Source organism: Carassius auratus, chromosome 4 (assembly GCF_003368295.1).
Source record: "Carassius auratus strain Wakin chromosome 4, ASM336829v1, whole genome shotgun sequence".
Lineage (NCBI taxonomy): Eukaryota > Metazoa > Chordata > Actinopteri > Cypriniformes > Cyprinidae > Carassius > Carassius auratus.
This window is the reverse complement of record NC_039246.1, coordinates 24,114,469-24,119,733: the sequence shown is the minus strand read 5'-3', so window position 1 is coordinate 24,119,733 and position 5,265 is coordinate 24,114,469. Positions and strand designations below refer to the sequence as shown.

Sequence of the window (5,265 nt, the reverse complement as noted above, 5' to 3'; positions counted from 1 at the left end):
CCAGAAGCTCTGAATCCTGACTTTGATGTGGTCAACAAAGTTGGTCGAAATCAAACGATTTGCATAAAGAATTAGCATCTTGCAATTCTTTGAAGATCAGCAAGAGTCCTTGGACCACCGCCTGTGTTGTGTTTGATTGTGAAGACTGCTGGTTCTCTTTAACTTAGGGTTGTTTTCCAACCAGCGTTGTCCACTGATTATCTGCTGGAAAAGGACTGGATTGTGGGTAAATAAATTCGGACTAAAATAATACAGACTAGCTCCAAAATTCCAGAAGTACATAGCAGTGGGTCCATAAGGGGGAAAACGTATTCTGATCTGACTGCTCAAACAGATGGAGAACTGGATGGATGGATAAATATATACCGTTACACAATATGGATGGATGAATGGATGCAATATGGACAGATTGATACACTATGGATGGATGGATGGAAACTATAGATGGATAGATGATAGACACACTATGGATGGATAGATGATAGATAGATACACTATATGGATGGATGGGTAGATGGATAAACTACAAATGGATGAATGGATGGATGGATCAATGAATGGACTGATACACTGGATTGAAGGAAGGATGGATGATGGATGGATGGATGGATGGATGGATGGATGGATAAATGAACAGATAGATGAATGGATGAAAAGATAGACACACTATGGATGGATGGATTGATGGATGATAGAAACACTATGGATGGATGGATGGAAGAATGGGTGGATAGATGCACTGTATAAATGGATGAATGGATGGATGGATGGATGGATGGATGGCTGATAGAAACAACGTATGAATATATGTATGAATGGATGGATGTATGATAGATACACTATGGATGGATGGATGGATATATACACTATGGATGATGGATAGATAGATGTAAAATTCCTCAAAAAAGAGGAAAGTAAATGGAGACAGATACACAAACACACACACAAAAAAAAGCATCTGAACAAAGAATCCAGAATAAATCTGTTCTTAGAAAGATGACTTGCTGAGGATTCTCAAAGGTGGGCAATAATGACTTGAGCTACACTAATGGCTCTTGACTATTTTTGCTCTGGTGGTAATTGCAGGTGTGTGCTCATATTTACACAAGAATCTCAGTCATGAACCAGCTGGAGCAATTGTCCTGGTAACCAAAAGACCATCTCTTCTCTGCCTCACCTTATTTATCAGGAGAAATGGAAAAGACCATTTATTTAGACTTTCACTATAATTATTTTGTCTTTAACTGAAAAGGGAACACACAATAAACTCACAATAAATTAGGTAGATGTGCACAAGGTGAACCCAAGAGTCTAGCAACAATTGATCTGGGACTGAAAGGCATCGCTTTACAATAAAACACCTCCAAGATGATTAGTTCTGAATGCTAATCTTCACTAAAAAGCTGTCTGGATCGCCTCCTGAGAACAAACAAGAAACTTCACCGGCACATCACCTAAATGAAATGATACAGCTTTAAGCTTGAGACAGCAAAGGGAACTCAACCAAGTTCTACAGTAACATAATACAGGAAGGAAACTTGGAAAGAAATCTCTATTTTTACAGAACGGGCTTGCTAATATATAATTTACCTCATTTATATAACACTTTATTCCTAAAACATGGTGAAAATGTAAATCAGTATTTCCCTGTTTATGGACGGATAAAAAGATATCCCTATCCTTAACTTTAATTCTAATATGTCAACAAGGTATAAGTGGAAATCCATGCAAATCAGTGCATATTAAATTAGATAATGCTTTATATACTGACTGACCTTTTCAGCAATTTATGAGTTGTAGACAAACTTACTAAAATTAGCTGGAACTGGTTTAAACAGCCATGACATAAAACAAAATGTGCTAAAACTATGGAAGGTAAACTTGGCCTTTTCATTCCTCCAGAGATATTTACTCTAATAGAGTGTTATGTTGCCTAAGCCAGAGACATCTGGTTTCATTAAACACACTGAGGCACTGAGCAATATAATTTTCACACAAAGCAAACACAATTTTGCCAAGAAAGTGAAGTGTTTACGCTGATTAAAGTCTGATAAATCTAATGAGTCTGAGTTACTGAGGAAAAACCCATGCGTCAGCTAAAAAGAGTATTTTGACCTTGTCATGGTTGGGGAGGTTCGGGATACCAAGGGTGGGATGTACCAGATGTTGTTCGTCAGATCCAACTTCTCCCCAAAATCCCAACAGGGTGTTCCTGGGTCAAAGGTCACTGGATAATCCACACACAGTCTCTGCGTATCTCATTGGGATAGATGGAATGGGACATGAGCATCTGTTACCTGATGCCTGTTGCCTAGAACATGTATTTACATGCAATAAAGCTTTTTATTAACAGGCTTCCACCACATTTAAAGCTCAGCCTTATGAATAAAATCAATTACATTATACACATTCTATTACGAGCACTCCCATAGATCTCCAATGACTCACATATAGGCATTATATTAAAGTGCCTAGCAGCGTAATGCATCATTGTCTGACATAATTAGCCTGACATGGACCTTGTGACCTCTACACAACATTCCCAAATACCATGAGGTCACCAGCATCTGGTATGCATTATAGAAGTGTGCTAATAAGCCAAAGCAGTGTTATGCCAAGGTATAGCTGCACTATTTACATCCAATAGAAAGGAAAAATGCTTCGATACTTAAAAAGGGGTTGTGTAAATGCCAACTAGGGGTCAATCTCACTCCCTGACAAAGTCCTATCAGCAAATATCATTAGCATAGTTAGCAAAATGAGCCAAAATGCTAAGGAGTGGAGTGGCTGGGGGAATGTGTTCAGAGCTAATTTGAGTGGTTTGGACATAAAAGGGACAAAGTTTTCACAGACCCACAGCATTATCCATCAAATCCTAAATACTTTGGGGAATCTGACACATGCAGGCTTTTCAGACATCTAGTATCCTGTATCATTAGTATCCTGATTTATATATCAAATAAACCTGGACAACTATATGGTGTAACATTTGCACTTTATAGAGATAAGGCCCACGGTAATGGAAAGTGCTCGACTCACATTAATGGGTCTCTCGCTCTCATTTTCTCTGAGTGATTAAGCCCAATTAACTCGTCTCATTAAGGTTAATGATCTACTCCACCATTTTCCACTTCAAGTTCTTGGATGAAGGAGCAGCATCAAATGAAGATGACGCACATTATCTTCTACCAAAGAGGGAACACATCATTTTCACTACAATTACTGCATTGTTCATCTTAAATCACAGAATGTGTTCCATTGCTCTGTTATTGCAGAAACATTGGTGGAATATTGTGTTTTCCTCAGTTGTCGCTGTGAAATGGGCCATTTCAGTCATTGTAGGTTTATGTTTGGATGAGCTAAATTTGCATACTCAGTATAGCAGTCATAATACTCATACTACATACTAGTATTCCTTTCCAAACATAGGATTGCCCTTAGCAAAATCCACCTATCCCAGCATGCACTTATGCATTCATCTCTATTCCACTGATGATCCCAGGCCAGGAAAAATCACCTATGCACCCATGAATACCTAAGATGAATATCTAATGCCTTCTGCAGCCCGTGGCTAAAAATAAATGTTACAGATTGCAAAAACATGAGTTATTGAGGAGCCGATTAGATTACTCTGCTTTCAAGGAACATCGTTATTCTTCCCGAAAGCAGAGCAGGTGTTTCCTAAAATGCATCCTGCCTCAGATCTAGGGAGGTTAAGGAGATTTCTTCTTCTTTGTAGTGAAATAGGCGAGAATATCTGATTAATTACAGGCAGGACTGGGAAAACGAAAATTTGAATGCTCATTAACAGGGCATAATGGTGTAAAGACCGAGTCCTTGCTATGTGCTAACCTCTGGTTTGCGTATAACATGCAGATAGTGAGGAACCTCTGTAATGACAGATATGAGCCGGAAAAAGCTCACAGCTTTTTATAAGCTAATCCTGAACAACATTCATCCACATCTATCTTGTCCCTGAGGTCCCATCCGTCTTTCCACAGGGGTCGATTTCCTGCTATTTTTGTGTTCGGTTTGAACGAAGATATCCTTCATAAAGCCTCACATTATTTCTGGAGACTCCTCTGGAGCGGTCAGGGAAAAATACACACTTTGTTGCCAGACAAAAGAGCAGACGAGAGAGTTTCAGGGAGCATTTCTCTCTCTGCTGGGAGACGGCAGAATGGTGAGGAGATTGTTACCTCCAGCACAGTCATGCTCACAAAAAAAAAAAAAAAAAAAACAGAGGGAAAGAGAAGGGATGCATGTAAGAGCATGAGATTTCGGGGAGCACAATATACCTCCTGAATGTGGAACACTAGCTCGGGGCTCCTGATATTACAAAGTATCAGGGGTTTGATCCCCTACAAGGCTTGAAACCATCAAAGAATGTACATGTAGAAGCAGCTATTCATGTTTCAGCTGGGTTTAAGTAACCACGAAAGTTAGTGAGGACTCATCTGGTGGTAAATAGACACTTAGGTGCAGAGGTAACCATAGCAACCGCAGACTCGAGCACTGTTAGGTTCATTATCAGATAGAGCATCGACAAACATAAATACACTGTCATTGCTTACAACTTTATTATTTATTTCACCCACCAAGAGTGTTTTGCCCCTAGTGATGCACAAATGCACTAATATTACAATATGCTACTCTACCAAGTAGTATCTAAATGGTTAGTTTATCGTCCAGCTTCAGAGTCTAACAGGAAAGGAAATATGTGACAGTTGAAGAGCATTGCACACTTCCCTTTTTCAGTTAATGCATCATCCAGGCATTTGAAGTGCACTTTGTAATTTTGGGACTTTTCAGTGCTAACACACTAATCACATCATTTATACGAACTGCAATTGCACAGTTGCAATGCTTTCTGGGATCACCTAATCTGCAAAGGACCATACGTACCAAAATTTACAAGGCATATAATTACAGTCTATTCCTTCCCTTTGGAACAACTTCCGTGACAGAAGTGCCTGTTGATGCCTAAAAATGCTAATTTACCTTCGATCTGAAAAGTCTGGTTGATTAGGAACAAGTCCAAATTGCAAAAACTGCTAATCGTAAGGCTCTAATCGTCTAATCTACCACATAACCTAATTTAAGTGACTCCAGACGGAGCGAGCAACTGGCGTAAAAGCTCGAAACCATTAGTAACGAAATGGACAAACAATTCTGTTTTTAATTGAATTTATGCGCTTCAGAGTCACATCACATTCCCCTAATCGAACCCCAGCCAGTTTTCGTCTTCAGAGCGCCGTCTGCTTT

The 5,265-nt window shown here is 39.3% G+C and overlaps 1 pseudogene; it reads right to left on the bottom strand.

The window, feature by feature from the left end:
• Positions 1–4,681: 4,681 nt before the first annotated feature.
• LOC113056883 (DENN domain-containing protein 5B-like) overlaps positions 4,682–5,265 on the bottom strand; it is a 30,441-nt pseudogene continuing 29,857 nt past the window's right edge.